Source organism: Gymnoscopelus microlampas, assembly GCF_963454915.1.
Source record: "Gymnoscopelus microlampas genome assembly, chromosome: 16".
Classification (NCBI taxonomy): Eukaryota; Metazoa; Chordata; class Actinopteri; order Myctophiformes; family Myctophidae; genus Gymnoscopelus; species Gymnoscopelus microlampas.
In genome coordinates this window covers 4,800,634-4,808,107 of record NC_139953.1, presented here as the reverse complement: position 1 = coordinate 4,808,107, position 7,474 = coordinate 4,800,634, and positions in this window count along the sequence as shown.

Genomic DNA, 7,474 nt, shown 5'->3' with positions numbered 1-7,474 from the left:
TGATGTAAAAAAGTACAATATTTGACTCTGAGATGTAGTGGAGTATAAGTTAAAAGTATAGAAAATTGGAAATATTCCAGAAAAGTAAAAGCACAATATTTACCTCTGAGATGTAGTGGGGTAGAAGTGAAAAGTATTGCAAATTGGAAGTACTCCAGTAAAGTAAAAGTACCTACAAATGGTACTTAAGTGCAGTACTTGAGTACATGTACTTAGTTACTTTCCACCACTGTGCATATCACGTTTTTATGTTGTTTCTCTTACTCCAGGTTGACTTTTGCCGACTGTCAAACACGATTACACGTAATTCCTCGTAAGAAGGTGTCCCACGCCGAACACAAGCGCGGATCTGCAAGCCCACAAAGCGTCGCGGAAGCGATGCGTTGTGGGCTTGCACATCTGCGCCTGTGTTCGGCGTTGTGTCACGTGAGGGAGGCGGTCATGTTTAGGCTCCGCTAGCCCTGAAACATGACCGTCATATCATGACAGTCATGACGGAACTTCAACCTGTTTTTTGCACTTTCCCCATTTACAGACCGAACGTCTACATAAACGTTTAGATTTCAAATATAAAGTAATTACCTCACGGCCACGGATGTTATAATTATAGACGGGTTCTCAAAAGTGCCTGTATTTTCCATATTGTTCAATAAAAAGCATTTTAATCTGATTGGTGGCCATTTTCTCATAGAGTTAATATTGTATAAGAGTGAAATACAACTCCCGACCGATAGGGTCACGAAGTTGAAAGCATATGGAGAATATTCAGAGAAAATGACCACCAATTGGATTAAAATGCTTTTTATTGAACAATACGGAAGATAGGGGTACTTGTGAGGGCCCGTGCATAATTTTAACATCCATGGCCACAAGTTAAGCACTTTATATTTGAAATGTGAACGTTTATGTAGATGTACGGGTTGTAAATGAAGAAAGTGTAAACACCAGGTAGAAGTTCAGTCATGACGCTCGTGACGGACGAGCGTCGTGTGATCCATGGCTAAGGCTCAGCTAGACTTGGGGCCCAATTCGCTTTACGGTTTCCATATCCGCTCTGGACAGGATACGGAAACAGTCTGTTGTTAACTCCTAGTAAGCGAGCGATAAGTACCGGATACAGTAGGCGGATTCTAGACCGGATATGAGCGCTGAATAGTAAACAGAAACCTCCATGCTTTCCTTCCACATGGTGACGAGAGGTTGTGTTTTTAGGTCACGTTTTAAAATAGACACTCTTGTCACCGCGTGTTGTGACGAAATGTGACTCCCTGCTGGAATTGGACCCCCCCCCCCCCCTCTGAGTTGAAGGAGGAGGAGACTCATGGCGTGGGAGGAACAAGTCAATATCTGTCTAATTAATAACTTATTATTAATTCATTCATTCATTCATTCATTAATCAGTCAGTCAGTCAGTCAGTCATTCAGTCAGGTAGGTAGGCATTGTAGTTATTATCTATTAATTTATTCATTCACTTATTTATTTAGAATATTTCCGCTGATGAAATCATGCTCAAGAGATGCCAGGTTGACAGCGATTCATTATTTTAAAAAATCACACCTGTGTGAAGGTAGCGGCGCCTTTGATACATTTTGTCATCAATAAGTGTTTATAATGTGTTTATAGCCACGTGTCACGTGAAGCTTGACCAATCACTTTGTTGACGTGTCTGACCAATCAGAACGTTGACGCAAAAGCCAGGTATAGAGGGCTACCGCGCGCCGCTAATAAAACGACTGTACCTATACAGTGTCATGTAAAAATACTTACATATATGTGCTCACAATTATTAAATAATAATCGCCTAATCTCAATCATTTGAGATATCCGCAATTATGTTTGCATAATAATTGGATAATAGTTTCCATGTTGAAAAATGTTCATGCAAATCTCCATACATGGACATAAAAGGGACAAGGACACACATATATAGAGATCTCCATATTTGGGCAAAAAAAGGAAAACAGACAGTCTGACTTACAACGGGTACTCTGTCAACAGGCATAACGGGTAACCCAGCCAGCACGCCCACGTGGGTCCCATATGGGTTCAAGATAGCTCGTGCTCATTTGATTTTGCCATTTTTGTCTCATCTGTTTAAGAAAGTAGGTAGCTGATATATTGCACTTTTACCTTAGCGCTAGGTATACTCTTGGTTGCTTGTTTTTGCAGGAAATGTACTTAAAACTTCTGGTGATTAGTAGTTTTCGTTCTCTACCTATGTTGAATACACTTATTGTAAGTCGCTTTGGATAAAAGCGTCTGCTAAATGACTGTAATGTAATGTAATGTAATGTAAGGTGGGCTAAACCATATGGTCCCCATGTCGGCATGTCAGCGGGGTCCACATGGGTCCCACTACCTGGGCCCCACATGGGCCCCATGTGGGCTTTAGGTGGGTTCTAGCTGGGCCCCACGTGGGCCCCATGTGGGCTTTAGGTGGGTTCTACCTGGGCCCCATGTGGGCTTTGGGTGGGTTCTACCTGGGCCCCACGTGGGCCCCAACTAGGCAAGTCTATATGGGACCGAGGTGGGTCCCAACTGGGATGCCCATGTGGGCTTTAGGTGGGTTCTACCTGGGCCCCACGTGGGCCCCAACTAGGCAAGTCTATATGGGACCGAGGTGGGTCCCAACTGGGATGCCCATGTGGGCTAGGGATAACAGGGTGGGGTATGCATTCCCTATTTGCATCGTTCCCAACTTGCATTGTTCCCGAGTACAGGCATTGTTGTGGAGGTTGTGGGTTCGAATCCAAAGTGGTGCATTCCGCTTTGTCGAGTGTGTATATGTTACAGGGAAATTGGAAAACCAGTGAAATTGAAAAAGGAGCGCTCGTTTTCACCCCCCCCCCCCCCCCCCTCGCTTCCCCCTTTGTTATCGATTCACTTTGATTGCGACTGGTGACGTTAATTTGTCTATGTAATCAACACACCTGTTACGTAGAGCCCCCCCCACACAGACACGCAGATACGCACACACGCATGCACAAACGCACACACGCGCACACACACACACACACACACACACAGGGCTGTATTAGCCATTGGGCCGCCGGGGCCGTGGCCCCAGGGCCCTGGGCTCTTAGGGGCCCTTCGATGGAACTGGACTGTGCGGCCATCGACAATTTACTCAAATTAAATGTATAGATTAATCAAATATGTGGGCCCCTCCTCTGTATTTACAGCAGTGATTCTCCTGGGCTCCTGGGGCCCTTCCCTTTTTAGGGGGGGCCTAAAAAAATGGCAGCCCCATGGCCCTTGCAGGGGTTAATCCGTCCCTGCACACACACACACACTGTCACGGTTCGAGTCAGAGCAGATTGTAGGACCCAAGTGCAGGAGAGGCAGAGGCAGAACTGGTCGGTTTAACGGGTTTATTAACTCAAAAGATATTAATACAAGCAAGGGACTGAACTCACGATGTAACTACACGTAACACAATACAATGAACAAGCAAGGACAGAGTGCAAACACAGAGCTTAAATAGACAGGGAAATAATAAGACACAGGTGAACTCAACAGACAATCAACACTGGGATAGGCTGAGGGACTAAGAGGACACAGGAGGAGAACAAGACTAATCAACAGGGAGGAGAGACAAGACAGGTAACAGTAACTAGGCACAACAGGAAACAATACTACAAAATAAGGTACAGAACATCAGCAGGGCAACAACAACAGGGTAACAGAATAACAAGACTACATACAGAACAGAACAAAGGCCTAATAAGTCCAAGACCTTATAAGGGCAGGAAGGTCTAAATAATAAAGACAGAGTGCGCGGCTCAAGGAGCGGACCGTGACAGGCCTACAGAACAGGCCTAAAGTGTCCACGACCATATAAGGGCAATGGCGGTCTAAATAATAACATCAAAGTCCACGGCCCGAGGAGCGGACCGTGACACACACACACACACACACACACACACACACACACACACACACACAGACACACACACACACACACACACACACACACACACACACACACACACACACACACACTAGTGCACGGGCAGAAAGCTGACCGCTAATTAAAGAGTGTCGTGGATAGTAACCCATGAAATGATCTATTCTCCCCCTATTGGTTTACAACTCGGACGGCGCTGATTCGACTAGCAGACCATCGGCCGGTCGGCGCGGGCACTCGCGCCTGGAGGCGCTCGGGCGCGCCTCCTCTGCCTCAAGGTCTGCTGATTCGGTGCGCCTCTTGGCTAACCGCTTCATTATCCAACCTGTCATAGAATATTTCTCTCATATTATCCATTTTATTTTCAGCGCTCCTCAGCGTTCCCCTTGCGTAATTTTGTCGACAAAGACTAAGATTAAAAGACTAAAAGACTAAGGTTTTTGATATTTAGTCGATTAGACTAAGACTAAGACAAAACATTTTCAGAAGATTAAAGTAGGACTAAAACTAAATGGTGTGTTATTCAAAAGACTAAGACTAAGACTAAATCAAATTTTGCTGCAGTGTAATTGTTTTTGACTAAGACTAAGATTAAAAGACTAAGGTTTTTGATATTTAGTCGACTAGACTAAGACTAAGACTAAAGATTTTCAGAAGACTAAAGTAGGACTAAAACTAAAGGGTGTGTTATTCAAAAGACTAAGACTAAGACTAAATCAATATGTGCTGTCAAAATTAACACTGCGCCGAAGCCCCGCGCTTAAAACGAGCATTCCTTTCCAATTTCCAAAACGAATGCCAATTTCCCTGTGACATATATACGAACACAATTGGCCCGTGTTCGGGGGAGACACGTACTCCTACGGGTTGGGCCGGCACCTGTCAGCAGGGAGGGTTGCGCGGGAGGAGTAGGGCAGCGGCTCTACGTCCTCCCGGTGGGGGCTCCTCACTGGCAGGTGAGTCAGTGGGATACAACAGAAAATACACGATCTACAAGCTCATAACGTGCCGCTTCGTGACACACAAAAATAGCATATCTAGATATAAGCTCTCAGCAGATCTGTGAGTTTGTAGATCTGCAATTTTGTTTTGCTATTTTTGAAGGGAAAAAAGACTGCTTAAAAAAATAAAAAAAAATGTGTATGCATGCCATGAGTAGGTCTAAATAGGTTTCTCAGGCGCTTGGGTGGCGCAGTGGTAAAGTGCCTGCCCACCACCATGGAGATTGTGGGTTTGATGCATTCGCTGAGAATAGCCGATTGACAAGCATCCGGCTTTGTGGAGCGTCTATATGAACACAATTGGTCCGCATTTTTTGTCAAAATCTTGAAAAGAATATTTGAATAATACTGTTTTTTTAACACAAATCTTCTGGGGGGTCCCTGTTACAAAACATTTTCAGAAGGAGGGGTCCGCGACCAAATATATATATATATACATTTGTGGGTCCTTGGCACGAAAACGTTTGTGAACTACTGATTTAGAAGGCATTTGTAGAATCGGCCTCAGGTCTTAAGGGTTAATAATACAATACAAGGTTTCCACCTGACAGCAACGATATGATGGGGGTCATTGGATGAACGTAGGTCTGGTCTCCAACTTGAACATCCAGTCCTGACTCTGTCACCTGTCACCTACTCCACGGAGGACTTCATTTATTGATTGAATAATATATTAGTCAAAGATGTAAACAGCACAGAAGTACAGTAACACTTGGGCTAAACAAAAAAAGTCCTGGGGATTTGTTTCAATTGGGGTCCTGATGTATTCAATGCATCAACAGAGCATAACATGTTAACACATTGAAGGGATAGTTCACCCATCTAATCTATGGATTAGTCACCCCATGGAGACTTGAATTCATGGATATGTTTTTGTTTTGTCGCATTCCTAAGCCAATAATTTGATGACCAGCGGACCGGTAGGCAGCGGTTCCGGTAGGAGACACAAAGGAGACTCTTTGTGTCTCTTTGTCTCCTACCAGAACCGCTTAACCTGACTCCGCCAGATGGAACAAGCTTGAGTCACATTTGTTTCACACGCTACTTCCATCTGGGACCCCGGTAGCAGAATCGATGCAAGACGGCGATCCCTTTTTTCAAGCTACTTGGCAGGTGATTAGATGGGACCGTCTGTCTATCACCGACTATCAACCAATCATATTGACGCGTCTACATGACGTATAGTAGGCGCGCCAGCAGTAGTTATTTTTGTATGCTATTCAACCATGATGAATCGTGAAAGAACTACAGCGCAACAAGCGATTCTCGATGGCGTCACATCCGGTCTCGCCACGACCCCCTACCCCTAGCAGCCGCTGATTGGTTTGCACGCGCAGCTGTGCGGAGTAGCTCTACTCTCTGAGCTATCCCAGATGGAAGTTGTATTGTGAACCTGTGAAGTCAATACCGCCCCCATCTGGCGGAGTCAGGTTAGGAACCTCTGCCGGTCATGAAATTATTGGCTTAGGAATGCGACAAAAACAAAAAACAAAAAAAGTCTCCATGGGGTGACTAATCGATAGAAAAAAAAGTCATTTTGGGGGTGAACTATCCCTTTAATACATGTCATCTACAAAATACACATTTGCTATATTTACAGAGGATAAAAAAAAGGAATAGGGAAAGCGGGGGCGGCAGTGTATGTCCCCTCATATCAAGGGGATATATTATCTATCTCCACTTTTTCAGGCCTTGAGTACTTGAAAAAGGGTTCCACAGACGTCCCCATGACAAGGACTCCCAAAGAGCAATGGCCTCTAACTGCGCACCCTATTGCAAAATGGCTTTTTAAAGCCATATTAGTAGCCAATATAACAGCTACAAGCTGTGAGCTTGTACAAGCATCTACAAGCTCACATGAGAGTTAGAATAACAGAAATGCCATCTTAAAAGACCACTTCACCCATTTTCAACCTTTCTTCATATAATTGGTCCTCACTAATGTTAATAAGATGGTACCATGTTTGTCTACTCACTCAGTGTCTCAGAGGAGGGTGTGGGACAGTTCAGTAACCCGCCCACCATCATCGATGGGGAATCCAAGTAAATAGAAATTACACCTGTTCTCTTCCTAAAAAGTTAGCATGCCATAATAGAAGCCATTGTTCTCTCATGAAAAAAAGAGAGAAAAAAAAAATCTTGTTTGAAATGTCCAAACCTGCCTACCGATGATGTCACTGGTAGACGGGTTTCTGAACGGTCCACAGCCCTCCTCTGAGACACAGACCAATTCGACTAAAATGGTACCATATTATAATTAGCCTTAGTGACGACCAATTAGCCTACAGTATACAGTAGGAAGATAGGTTGAAAATGGGCGAAGTGGTCCTTTAACATGCACAGTTTAGATATTCCTTGTTCTGCCTTTTATTTTTACTTTTAAATTATTATAATCTTTTTAGGTCACTCTTGTTTATATCTGTTCATGTTAGCTGAACTAGAGGGTAGCACGGGTCTGCCCGGAACCGATAACCAGAGAGCCGGGTCGGATCCAAAATATCGACCTGTCCCTCGGGTATGGGTCGGATCTATTACCCTTGCCGGGGGGCATACGTAAGTCCGACA